The sequence below is a fragment of the Paramormyrops kingsleyae genome, chromosome 6, assembly GCF_048594095.1.
Source record: "Paramormyrops kingsleyae isolate MSU_618 chromosome 6, PKINGS_0.4, whole genome shotgun sequence".
Taxonomy (NCBI): Eukaryota; Metazoa; Chordata; class Actinopteri; order Osteoglossiformes; family Mormyridae; genus Paramormyrops; species Paramormyrops kingsleyae.
This window is the reverse complement of record NC_132802.1, coordinates 5,236,236-5,250,723: the sequence shown is the minus strand read 5'-3', so window position 1 is coordinate 5,250,723 and position 14,488 is coordinate 5,236,236. Positions and strand designations below refer to the sequence as shown.

General features: G+C 44.4%; 1 protein-coding gene across 3 annotated transcripts in view; it reads left to right on the top strand.

Annotated features, from left to right (window-relative positions):
* Positions 1-753: 753 nt before the first annotated feature.
* Positions 754-14,488, top strand: part of kcnab2b (potassium voltage-gated channel subfamily A regulatory beta subunit 2b) — an 86,972-nt gene continuing 73,237 nt past the window's right edge. For all 3 annotated transcript variants that reach the window (XM_023841530.2, XM_023841529.2, XM_023841527.2), the window contains exons 1-2: positions 754-890; positions 11,545-11,761. The gene's annotated coding sequence lies outside the window, so the exon portion shown is untranslated. The remainder of the gene's footprint in view (positions 891-11,544; positions 11,762-14,488) is intronic.

The window sequence follows — 14,488 nt, the reverse complement described above, 5'->3', positions numbered from 1 at the left end:
GTGAGCAGTTTGCATGCCGTCCCATTGTTTGTGTGGCTGTCCTCTAGGTGAATTTGTGTCCCTGCTGTTTGAGTGCGTGCCCTGCAAACAACTGGCATACCGTCCAGGGAGTCCCCTGCCTGATGTCCAGCACTTCCTGGGACAGACTGGAGGCTGCAGGCACACTGCGACCCAGTACTAGATAAGCGGACCACCTTCTACCCTCCAGTATTACTCCGAAATACGGGAAAGGTGCTGTGATTAAATGTAGCTGCATTTCCAGTGCAGCTTATATGACACATTTATAGTAACGCAAATTTCCTCACGTACTCACGGGTAAATCAGAAGGGTGTCTCATTAACCGATAAACTACTTCGTTAGCGTCATAACTGGGTTTAAGGTGAGGGAAATGGCTTTTCATATGTATTATTTTAGACAACCATGCCATAACTGGAAAAAAAGTTTAGTTTAATTTAATTTTAAGATATTAAATTATATTAAAAGACAACCGTTGACTGTGTCATAATATGGGAAAAACACCACATACGACAGTAACATCAATTGGCGGTCCGGTTACACTATATAGTTACACTTACGTATAAAGAATCTGGATTATTATTAATGTGCAATAATTAGTAAATCCACAGCGTTTAAATATTAGCGTTGGTACATTACACGGCGATCGTCAATTTAATTTACGTACAGCAGGCTGGACCAATAAAAAAAATCATTTTAAAAATGCATAAGGCGTGTTTGCGTTCCCCCCAGTGCTGTGAGCCTTAGCGGGCAAAGGAAGGACACCGAGGCGGTCGGAGCCTGAGAGCAGCCAGATCTGCCTGATTTGGGGGATCCCGTTTTTGGGTCACTCTAAAAATCTTGTCGGGATATTTTCTCCTCTTCTGACAGCCAAGGTAGGGGTGGCCTACTATGCTTGTTTTATTTGTCAAGTACGATCTGCGGGCATGTGTAACGCGGCTGACATTTACATGTTTTCCTCGGTCTCTTTCCGCAAATAACTCCACCTTTTAGACAGCGCACAAACCCGGTGGCGATTTTAATAAACGATCGGAGTGAACATAAAAAGAGCGGTATGTAAATGCTGGTTGTGGTGTTACGGGAGACGGACTGACGGCCGGCTGCGGCGCTTTGCCGGCGCCCTCCCGGGCGGAGCGTGTCCGCTGCCAGGAGCTGCGTGACCGCAGCAAACCTTCTCCCCGCTCCATTACTTCCACACATCACAGATTACGGTGGAATCTTAAGTGTGGGTTGTTTGCGACTCAATAACAGTGAATGATGTGATTTAGGGTGCAGGTGATCTTCACTTTGCGGGGTGAGCGCTCCTCTGCCTCGCCTTCGCAGCCACGGTCCGCATTTGCTTATACTGTATTGAGTAACCGGTTAAATTACAGTGTTACAATACTGCTCTGCGCATCTGTAAATCAAACTATGCATATAGAGTGAACAGAAACAAATATTGGATTTTTTGATTAAGTCATCCAAGCTCTTTGACATTGCATTGAAGTAAATGGAAAAAAATCGATTTTTAAGGTTAAGGTTAAATTTACTCTTTTAAGAAATCGTTAATTATTAGATAATCATTTACTCATTTATTACGCTATCCAGCGTAACAGTTTACACAAACAATCCTACCAATCTACTTGATACCTTCCTAATTGCAAAAGAAGCAATATAGGCAAGGGCATAACTTTGAATTGAGGTTGAGCATTGGTGTGTGTGTGTGTGTGTGTGTGTATGGGGGGGTTATTGGCTGGTTTTGATTTGGGGGGGGTTACAACCCTCCATGCCCCCATAATTTACGCCCACTAATATAGGTGAGATTGGTGAAATTGGTGCCCCTTGGTCACAAATTTAGTTTATAAAACACTATTACTCTTGTTTTACATGCAGTACTCAAACAAATATACCAGTGTTTTTTTACACGTCTCTCCTTGAGCTGTGGCTTTCTAACCACGAGTTTACATCAGCATCACACTGTATTTATTTGGTTAGCAGATGCTGATAGAGAAACCTACTGATTTTACCAACACTGTTTTTGGTGTCAGAACAACAGTCTAGACCTTGATGGGCGTATGTCTGGCAGATTATGATCAGTGGTGTCGCTATACATTTTGGGCCCATTCAAAGCAGACCAGTCTAATTATGTTCCAGATTTTTGGGGGCCCCCGTCACTCAGGGGCCCTTGGAATTGCACTAACCTCCCTGCACCGCCTTACAATTCCCATAACATAATAAATAATTTAAATGCTGTCAAATTTAAAGCTGTCAAATAACAATTGACAGCTGCAATTTCTAGACCTCTAAGTTGTAATAGCAGATGAGATGAAGTCTCTTTTTACCTACTGAGAGAATCGTTCCGGTATATGCCACCTGTATCTGCTATGTTATGCCAAACATTCCACTGTGTGTTAGGTCAACATCTTGCGGTTTCAATTAACTAGCTGAGCTTCAGGTTCCCCATGTGGCATTAATCACAAATATTAGATGTTCCGCTTATGGCAATACATGGGCAATGCAAGCATATTTTCATTCAAACCATCACCAAAATAATGATTATTTAGCATAATTATACATGGCACATAAAAAATTAAATTAAAATGTTTTATACTAGTTGAGAATTTTAAGTATTTTACGTTGTGCACATTAGGTCCTGCTGTTCAGTGTTTTCTTGAGAGTGAACATTCTGAGTCTGTTAAATGTGAATCGGTCCTCTCTTTGATGTTTCTAAAGGGATTTTGTAGGGGCAATTTCTGGAGTCCCATGACACTGAGGATGTGCAAGAACATTGCATGCTTTTCCTTACACGTATTTTGTTGGACGGATGGTGCCAGAACTGTGGATGAATATGGCTGGTTTGCAGTTGGTCTAGTTTAGGACACACCAGCCATTAAACTGACAGCATGCAATCGATTTGTTATTGTTTCTGAAGAATTAACATGTGCCTTGCTTATGCAACGAAGGTGCTGCGTTCAGCTGTGTTGGATACATGATGTTAAAACATCAGTTTGTGCTCTTGTAGCGTCCCAGCACCTATTATGACGTACAGAAGCCATCAAGACCCGATACCTTGGCTTCATGTCGCCTCATATCTCGCCGAGAGGTATTGGTTTAGCTCGGAGTTTGAACCCTATCTGTTTTACCCCAGTACTCTCAGCTCCTGCCATATTGGTTTACCCATCCTGTCATCGCATCTCATGGATAAAACGGAAACTGTATTCCATCACAGACGGCCATTACATTGCCATAGCTCAGCGTCATGGCGACCGATATGATTTTCACAGTCCCCAGGCAACAGTGTCGGGTATTCCAGTGCAGATCAATCAGTTGCACGAAGTATTTAATTTGTAACGTGTGTATGATTAAAAAGTAGCTAAGCTGAGACATTGTTCAACACTTAGTGATTTTAATTCTGTTTACTTTGCAAAGATATCGTCTACTATTTTTAATTGTCGCATTTTTAGTTATTATAATGAAATCTATAAATTAAGGTACTATAAATTATTTTGTAATCTTATGTCATCTGCGGATGTTAACCCACCTGTCCATCTATTCCACCCATCTTCTAACTATTTTGGGTCGTGTGGTGTTTATGTAAATATATTTCCTAATAAAGTTATTAAGATATATAGGGCCTACATGTTATTTATGGAATTTCCTTTTTGTAGAAATGATAGCATTAAAGAAACAATGCAAAATATTGTTTATTACATAGATTGGTTGTTTTTGTTAGGCTACATAGCGACCACCTGCTTGAGAATTGAAACATCAGAATTATCAGTGCAGTGTGGTGCCTCTCTGGACAGCACTGTAGCTACAAAGCTCGAGGGTAGGGGGTCTGATCTGTGCCCCTGCTCTTGGTGTGAGGCCTAGGCTAAACATCAGGCCTCCCCTGTAACGTTCTGTTGGATAAGTGGCCAGAAGATGGGTGGGTAGATTATTTTACTTAGATGATCTATGACCTTTGCTTGCTATTATTTTGAAGGCTATCAAAAAGCCTTTGAAATGAAAGGGATTCACTTCTAAATTTGGCAGCTGACGTTTGGATGCATTAGATAGCCGAGAGCGGTGCCTTGCAGTCCATTATCATGTGCTGTTTACCAAGTCAGAGTACAGACTCTATAGTCCAGGATACTCTGAACTCTATAGTAATGTGTGGATTTTGGTCAAAATACCTTCTGAACCTCACATCTGGCCTGTGTGGGCTGGGACTTGGCAAGATGGGTTTTTATCACAACTGCCAGGCTGATTCGTTTTAGTCCACAGCTGGCGTTTTTGTCACCCGCCAGAATCCGTGGCATCCGAAGCTGGCAGATCCGCCCAGGCGGAACGTTCCGGAACCCGTGTTTTAGGAACCCCGGCAGGCTAGCGCTGCCAACCACATGTACGCGGATTCATTTCTCGCGAAGCGTTTTGTTTTGTGGAAGATAAGCACGTCTGGCTGTTGAGGTCACGGGACACCGGATCACGTGACCACAGAGAGCCGCCCCACGGGGCCTGGCGCCAGGACGAGGGACGCCTCTTCACCTACACGTAAGCTGAGAAGGAACAGTGGAGGAAAGTGGCAGGCAGGCCATGTAACACCCATTAACAGAGTAGCTAATTAGACAGCTCATTAATTTCCCTTTCTTAGACGTAGGGTTAGGGCACATCAGGGATACTTTGTGCATCTGTTGTGTTATGCAAAGCTAATGTCCCTGTCCTGTCCCTCTGCTTCCGAGCACAAACCGCTGATAGGGTCCTTGTTCAAAATCTCCCCTGGGGCAAGTATCTTGCCAAATTGAGCATATTTATATATTTTAATTAACTCTGCTTTCAGTTGCCAGTATCGTTAGCAGGATTAGGGGTACAGGGCTCTGGTTGTAGGGAATGGGGTGGCATTTCCATGACTTTAAAGACGCTACCCAGAATGCATTTAGGCTGGGAGTACCCAGGCACTGCAGAGGAGGGGTCGGGGGGGGCTGTTTATGGGGACAGGCATACACAGAACCTCATGAAGGTCTTAACAGCTGCAGAAAACCGGACAGTTATGGCAGTCATCAGCTTCCATGGGGGGGGGGAGGTTTTTGGAAGGGGAGTAAATCATCATTCTAATGTTACTTGGGGAAGCTGGATGCTGAAGCAGGTCCGCTACTTTTGAGATAATATCGAGGGTTTTATATTTAACAAAGTATATATTTTCGTGTGAATTAGCATAGTGTTCGTTCAAGCTTCCTGTCGTGTTCCGCTAGTGCTGCAGGATGTGAGCTCTGGGTGTGGAGTCTGTATCCCAGTTTGGCAATTCTGGTCATTCTAGACTGGCATCCCATCTATCCTAACCAGAACAGCTGATCTGGAAAATGGATAGATCCGTTCCTGAATTAAATGTGAAGTTATTTACACTGGTGATGATATCTTGTTCTATATAAAGCATTGTGATTGGCTTTACATACGCATAGCTCCAAAGGCTATAATACACCTATGGTTTGGACAGTAAAATGAATTAATAATTAAAAATAATTAATATTAAAAATAGCGTGTTACTGTTCTCACCACGCATGGCAACATGAATGTTTTTTTCACATCCCCCTGGCAACAGCATTAGGTATCACTCTGCGGACAAATCAGATCCACGAAGTACTCAGTTTCGAACTTGTATTATGGATTTGCGGAATAGGTTTCTCTGTAATAAAGTGTGAGTAATGTGTATGCTGTCGATGCTCTTATGCTGAAGACTCAGGTGGTTTAAAATATGCCAGTCTGTGGACCACTGAAAAGCCGCACGGATACTCCTGAATCTCCATCGTAACTTGTGCACCGAGCATGAAGTTCGCCCAAGAAAAGACAAGCATTTAGTCCCTGAAGACAGCGGATCGCAGGGCAACCCTAAATGAGTAAGAAGATGCAGACTGTTTGTGCTGCACGTGTTTGGGAAATCAGAAACCACTAAAACCACTTGCTTATAGTAATGAAAATACCCCCCACTTAATAATTAATACCCGCTTAAGGGCAAACCTGTAGCCAAGAGATGTGAAGGCAATGTGATAGGAACGGAAAGCAGACAGAGTAACTAAGACCAGGGACTGAGACACAGTGCAGTGTCTGTTACTGAAGATCGGGTGGGGGGGGGGGGTGACTGTGGACAAAAAGCCAGATACCGTCCGAACACTGTACCTCCCTCGAGGCCACAGAGTGCCGAGTCACTTAAAGAATGGACATTTCACCATAGGGCTTCCCGACGGCCAAAAATATGATGTGTCATGGAATATTCCAGCAAATATGTGTGTCTGTAGAACGGAGAACTGGAATTTTTTCGTTATGACTGCATATGATAATAAAATGCGACAACAAACAAATTAGGAGATTCTGTTGCAACTGTTAATGTGGTGTAAATTACACGTGGATGTCTGGGTGAGGTTACTGGTCCCCAGTAAAGACTAGGAAACAGGTGGAGATCAGATGGAGGTGGCATCACATCAGCTGGTGATCAGGGATGAAATGGTTACCAGTTTCCCGGTTAACCGCAGAAAAATTTCCAGCAGTTAGTACTACAGTATCAAATTTTTATTAGAATTAAAACTGTGGTTGATTACCGCGCTTTGAAAACTCATGTTAAATACTGTCCAGCATCAACCAAAGTTAGAGACAGTCTCCTGGACGCAGGTATGCAGCAACAGCATGCAGCATGGGATAGTGTCAGTGAAGATGTGGCACTCCAGAGATTTTTAATGTTAATGCACATTTGATATGGTTTTCGTATGTTTACAAAAGGTATTAGCCATTTTATTATATTCAAGTTTATGCAAACCAAAAGTACACAGTGCTGCTAATTTTATTTGTGGTTTTCAATATAAAGCTTGGTGAAATTATTTCAGTTTATCAGTATTCAAATCAGTATTTTCAGCACATTTTAACAATACCGCGATAATACAGCAGATAACTATAATAATTTTGGCCACTATAATCGTGATATTAAATTTTGACACTGTCCAAACAAAAGAGGTTTGTTGGGCTGTTTATTGCCTCAGATAAAATCCTGTTACAAAATCCGGCTACATTTTCTCAGATCAGTCCATGCAGGCACCTGATTGAAAATACACTCATAATAATACTAATAATAATGAAAGTGATATATTTTCTCATCTTGCCAGGGGGAATTTTGCCTACATGGTGGACCTAATTTCTTCAAAGCCATAAACCTTCAGCTAGACTGATAAATTATAACAGCAACATCATTTGTTTTCCTGCAATGCTTATACATCATCCCATGAAAAAAAGCATCTCATTTATCGATTTCCCAGCTTCAAGGTTCAAGGGAATCTGACAATAAAACGTTGCTGGCTGGCAGATAACAGCTGTCATTCTTGCCGAAATGCAAAAAGAAACACTAATATTTATCTGGTAATCAATACAGCTGTTACCTGTATCCATAAAAAAATAAACTCACTGTATTGGAAGTGGAGGTGCAGGCAAATAAATCCTGATATATGCAGCACATCTGTATGAGGCTTTGCCAATATCAGTTTTACTGAATTGCAGTTCAGCTTGCTTGGGTTTCCTTAACATGAAAATATCAAATACAAAGACGATACGATTTCAGTGCATCTGTCCAACCTGATACATTCAAAACCAGTTATACTTAAAAGCACGTTAATTTGTACTTAAGCCCAAGTCTCCGCACAAGTATATTAGCACTGTTTATTTAATGAGTCAACAGATACTCTACACTCTTGTGTTGCAGTGAACCAGACAATCACCTGGACATGGGGCATTAGTTTCCGTACTTGGGTCTCTTCTCAGCCCAGCCAAGCGTGAGACTCTACAGTTTCCTGATGTCTGTGTTTTACGTCTTTCTCGCAGAGTGAGTCAGAATGCTTTTCACAGACACACCTCTCCTTTCCCTTTTTGACCCATATGGACATAACCTGGGGTGATGATTTTCCCAAAGAACAGACCGGTAGCTGAGGTATATGTTAAGCCCAACATTTTGTGAATATTTCTGCCTGTATGACCTTGTAGTGAGAGTGCACACGGCAGGGAAATTTCCGGTCTGTCAAAGCATTTTAAACATACACTAGGAATAATTTCGCTATTGTATAAAATATTTTTTACAACCATTGTCCTAGTGATACCAATGTAATAATAATAATAATTGGGATTTTACGTTTAGCTCAATCCACCTTCAAAACATGTCAAACTTAAGAATAAATATTTCAAGCTCGTCATTCTGGAGGATCAGGAATCAGACATGATTATACGAGATCTGTTATTTCTGTTGACTCTGACCATGTGTTGTATAAACTACGTAGAAACTGGAGGGATTTCTCTTGCTGAGATCACTGAGAATTTCAGTATAAGCTTTGATGAGGATCAATGACATGTAGTCTTTGTGGAGCAATACAGTTTCCCTTTGGGCTCCCAGCTCATAGTACAGACAGTCTTAATTCTCAAAAATACAGCATGTGACACTGAATCCCTCAATCCATCTTATAACTGCTTGGGCTGCTCATGGTTTATTTTGGTTGGGGAGGACTCTCGAAGTTAGTTTATGAAACGTAATTCCAAACACTGAGGTCTACTGTGTATTGTGTCATTGCATTGTCCCACTCTGGATGGTCGATGTATGATGAAGCAGGCCGCTCCCTCCTTTGCTATATCACCGTTCTTTTCTCTCTGCCCCTGGGTGTTTGTCTTCCTAGAACATAACTGTACATGCAGTGAAAAATGTTTTTACGCAGATACAGTAGTTGGATGGAAGTGATTCAGTCAATTCAGCTGGTATCATGCAGAAACAAATTTCTACCTCAGCATGAAGAAGAAAGCATAACCAAAAGGTTCAGAAGACCCAAATGTGTCTGCCAAAGACTTCCCTGAATATATATACATATATGTTATATATAATATATATGTAATGTAAACTATAATACTGTAACCAGAAGCACATGGCCTGGGTTCTTGAGAAAATGTTGGATGATACGTTTTTTGATGTCGCGTCCCTCGACCTGAAGAACTAATTGCAATTCCAAAAAAAAACTCAGTATATGGTTATTAATAGAGCTCCGTTTGTTTCATCAGTACTGCGGCGTTTCTTAATGTAGGTGCTCAGGTTGTGTCCTGCTTGCTGATGGAACATGAACGTGCATGTCGACTGCAGACTGTGTGGAAATCGAATATGCATATTAATGTGAAATAAAAACCGGATCTTTCCCGCAGCAAGAGAGTCGGAACATTAGCGTATCAAAATATCTCTCAGGAGTAACTGGCTGCTTTGTGCAGTTTAGTATGGACTGTACGTCGACATTGCTGTTTAATAGTTTTTTTTTTAATTTCACGTCTGCATTAAAAAAACAGTTAGCATAACTTTATAACAGTCGCAGAAATACTCAAACTCACCTGACATATACTTCAAAAGGGTAAGCATGCATACTTGTCAACATAGCTGAAGTGAAAACGGTGAGATGGGTCATTAAAACCTGTATGACTTGGTGAAAACTTGCCAGCCGGGGTGGATGGGTGACGGAGTGAATCTTCTTCCACGTTGTCATTTTATCTGATTTTTGACGCGTGACATCCCATAAGATCGTCCATCTGCTTTGTCATCGCTTTCATTTTTAATTTCTTCTATTATTATTTAGAAACGCGAACACTACGACGGTCCGGCCATTCTGGCCTCTGCTGCGGTCTGATCGGTCACGTGGTCGCTTTCTTTCCTCTTCTAACGTACGAAGTGGTATTCTAAATGGTATTACGTTACGTAGGCACCCCTCAACTTAATTGAACTAACGCAGCTTACGTAGTGCGCCGCACTACATATTTATACAATTTGAAATTTAATAGAAAAAACATTACAGTACAAGACCAGCGAGGGTTGCTGCTGCGACTTGACCTGGCAATACTTCAGTCAGAGGATTAATGCATTAACCGCTGTTTTAGCTGTTACGGAGCCCCGGTGTTATTTGTGTTTATTACCGGCGTCGTGGAGCAATATCTGTCAACCCTGCCGTTCGTTGATTAGCACATTACCATTGACTGTTAATTAGCTTTCTTTTATCATTAATCGTTAATTAACGTTCCTTTATTACAAGTGATCGTAATTGGCTTTTAGACTGTTTATATTAATTATGTTTAAAATGAATGTTCTTTCAGTTATATTAACAGAGGTAATATAATTTCAAAAGAAATGACTAATCGAAGTTTAGCTAAATGTATTTGCAGAAAGTTGTATTAGAATAAGAGTGGCTGGATGGATTATGCAGTGCCAGAGGTGGAAAGTTCAGGCTCAGGAGTACAAACCCAGACCAAGATTTAGTTTAAACCAACCAGTTGAGTATGTTGAGTACTGTGTGAATGTGACTCTTTATACTCAACTGGTTAGTTGAAACAAAATCCTGGCCTGGATTTGTACTTTCTAACCCAGAACTTTGTATCTCTGTTGGAAAACAAAGCTGAATGATTTTTTGAATTTTTGACATATAAACCACTATGGACATATACAATGTAGGGCTATTTTCTCGTAGAAATTGTGTAATCCGACAGCATGAGTTATTAAAATGATCCCCTGGCCGATGTGCACCATGAAGCACTGCCCCTTTCCTGTCCCATCGGGGTCTGCGATGCCCCATCACCGCGACACGCTCCACGGCCCCGGCCCACGGCCCACACCGACAGCTGATCCCACCTCTTTAATGCCGTGGCCCTGCCTTTTTTATAATTTATTTTCTCGCCTCCCCATCTGGCCGGCCATCGCCCTGTGGACCCGGCACACTTCTCATTTTCATTTGACAGCAGTGATGATGCTGTTATTTATATGGCATGTCTCACAGAGCCAGTGAGGTTGACTTGTTGACAGTTTGCCGTGATTTAGAGTTTATGAGGAATGCCAAGTTCTTCTGAGTTTTCCACGCCGGCCATGTGGACAGTTATAGAGGGGGTGCTCAGTTTGTACTGCAGACCTTTAAAGCCAGACAGCAACCCCCCCACCCCCGTCACAGTGCTCCCTAACACTCTACTGGTGGCTTGTTGTTGCTATAATCTGTTTTTTTTTTCTTGATTAGGCTTTAGCACACATTGCTCACACACGGCAAAGTGCGGCTGGCAGCTGCTCTTCCTCTCGTATGGTGTTGCTCTTAGGAAACAGACGTGTTTTGCCAGGCTGTGAGTCGGACTGGTATTCGGTGGAGCTTCTAGAAATAGTCTGACCTCCTTCTCGTTTTACAGAAATCCTCCCACATGTATTCGCGCTGGAGGAGCCTGAAATCTGTCGGCCAGCCCTGATTTCTCTTTTATTTTAATTTGATTTGTATATGAATAAATGTTACTGAGTGCTTACCTCAGCCCTGACAGCGCACAGGGGAGTGTGTGTGTGTGTGTGTGTGTGTGTAGCCGCATGCACAGGGAGGCTGTGTGCATTACACGTCTCCAGTGCTAGATAACTCCCAGTCTCTCTCTCCACTCTCCCTCCTTCAGCATACATACACTCAAGTACTCGCTCCCTCTCTCGCTCCCTCCCTCTCGCTCCCTCCCTCCCTCCCTTCCTCCCTCTCTCTCTCGCTCCTTGTGTGTTTCTCACAGTCACGCACTCGCGTCCGCAGCAGGCACGGTCACACAGGCAGGAGCGCCGCACGGCGAGGCCAGAGGCACGGACCCCCTTCTCCGCTCCTCTCGGCTCTCCTCCTGCTCTCACTCATCCAGCTCCTCCAGACCCCCCCCCCTCCCCACACGTCCCTCCTCCTGGGCCCCCGCCATCGGAGCGACGCTGCGAACGCTGCACTGGAAGTCGGCAGAGGAGGTGGGTGCTCGCTTTCCCTCGGTGTTAGTTGCGGGTGGCTGCAGCGCGTGGATGTGGGTGGGGGGTGCGGGGGGGGGGGGGTAGGCAGTATCTGGGTGCCTCGCACTCTGCTTCCATCTCGCTGCCCCCTGTGCATTATTTCCCCCCCCACCCCCATCGCATTCCCGTCTCCCCCCTGTGGCTTTTCGTCGCTCTTGCCGCATGCGGAGATGTGCAGGGGATAGATCTGCTTTCTCTTTCGCCCCTGGGTTTTTTTCCTCCTCCTCCTTCCTCTTTTTTAATGCCTGCACATGCATGAGTCCCAGGCCCTCCCATTTCTCTGACTCACAGGGGGGGGTCTGACGGTGACACCGATGCATGCCTCTCCGCGCCCGTCGGCTTCGGTAACCTCATGCGGCGCGTGTCCCTGCCACTTGCGTTTCTCCTAAGCCGGCACCGCTGGTGTGTTTACTTTGCGAGGTGAGCATCAGTGGAGTGACACTGACCTTAGTGTCATATCCGTAAGTGTCTCGTCGGCAGCTTGATTAGCTTCGCGGCTGTCAGCGTATGGATCCGGCCTTGGGGATTAAACATTTCAGGCCAGCTTCTGTTTCGCATGTCTCACGCCCCCCCCTGCGCCTCATGGCGCCTCTGGCTGCAGTCTGGATCAGTCGCATGCAGGCAGCGCCTGGCGGAGGCTGTGGTTCGGTTCGGCACAGCGGGCGTCCAATCACAGGCCGGCCGGGTTCAGTGACCTGAGGCTGTGGTGAATCTTGTGGTGGTGTTTTCGTCAGGCCACAGGATCTCGCTGAATTTGCCTAACAGGCCCCCCAAAGTAATTTCTCAACTCTGAGAAAGTGCTGCAGGCTGAGGCGGATCGCATCACAGACTCTGTCTGGTCGCATTTATTCCCGCGTTTTGTGTACATTCAGCTGCTCCTTTTGAGCCCTTAATAACAGCTAAAGTGGGTCGTCCGTGTCTAGGACACCAGCAAGCCGCTATCAGCAGCGCTTCTGCTCCTTTCCTTACAGACACGCCATGCAGAGCTAATGGCTCTTGGTCCATGTGGTCGAGCCTCTGCTCTTTCCCTGTGGCAGATTCCCTGGGCATGCTGGGAAAGCTAAGCCACTATGCCAGGGAGGTCACGGGGTCACGGCATCACTTGTGTTAGCTGCGGGCTGCGCATAAGGGGCCCTCCACAGCCCTTCTTCACCATCCATTCATCCATCCAACCATCAGCTTAACCTGCTCAGGGTTCTGGGAGTGCCTGGAACCAGTCATACCTCCCGGTGATAATCAGTATGATATGAGCCCTGATACGGAAAGCCAAGCGCGCTCTGTGAGAAACGACATGGCTGTTTTCAGTTCACCTTGGGCTGTTGGCCTGCAGCAGTAATCTCTGCCTTCAGCCGCAAATGCAGCCCCACAGAACGATTCAGTTTATACTCAACCTCAGACGTCCCCAGTCACGTGCACTGCCAGAGTCACTGTGAACGTTTAGGTATGTTAATCTGATGCAGTACATTTCTGATACAGGATGACTCACTACTGCATTATTACACGGCACTTTATTTTATCTCACATGACGGTATCGGTTGGGGTATTTTATGGGCATTAAATAACAACATTAAACTGTATGTTTTGTTTGTACATGCACCTTGGGGCGCTCCATTGCACATATCCCATCTTGCTCTCTTTTGAAACGCATCCATATTTTTGCAGTGGGGGGTGAAGATTGGTGTCCAAGTGCAGGATCAGACCATGTATCTGCCCCCCCACCAGACCATTTCGGGGGGGTGGTTACAAGCTTTTTCTTAAGGGCCTGGTGGAAATATGACTGTTCTCCCGAGGACAGGATTCGAACCGGTGATTCTCTGATCAGTACCACAAGGGTCAAAGCCACTGATCCCCTCGTCTCCCCCCTGATATTCAGAACGGGCAAACAAACCACTTCAGAAATGAGCAGCTTGGCTACAGTCTGTCTATAAAAGTGCTTTCCTGGGATTTATATTAATAGATTATGTGATGGGGGGCACAGTGGTGCAGTGGTTAGCACTGTTGCCTCACACCCCTGGGACCCGGGTCCGAGTCTCTGCCAGGGTTCCACGTGTGTGCAGTTTGCTTGTTCTCCTTGGTTCGTCATGGAGTTTCTTCCAGGAACTATTTTCCCCCATCCTAAAACATGCTAAGGTAAACCTGGGTTGCCAGATTGTCCTTACTTCTCCGTGCTTCTTAATGATATGTGTCCCTCTGATGGGTTGCTCTCTGGATGTTCCGGAACTTCATGACCCTGCAGAGGACAAGTAGGAATAGTAAATTACTGGCTTATGTTATGAGAGTCTGACAAAGTGATTCAGTATCAATTTTCCTGTTAGGTATTTATTTACTCAACATTCTGTTAACCCTCATTAGACATTTCACTGATGCATATTCAGTATCTGGTGTCTGTTAGCAGGGTTACAGGGAAGCCATTTGGCCAAAGGTAAAAGTGTAATTATGCCAGCATTATAGTATGTCATATTCCTCACGGGCTGCTATTTAGGTTGTAAAGGCCTGAACTAAAACCGACCTTTTTTGAACGCACTGTTGTATCCACTTTTTGACAAAGGCTTTGGCCAAAGAAGAGACATCGAGACCGTTTCTGAACTAAAGTCCGGCAGATTGCACTAAAAATTAGAATGTTCCAGTCGTACCTTGTAAACTCGGACGCTGGCGTGAGGGCTCTGGCAGCGTGCCACTGTTATCACT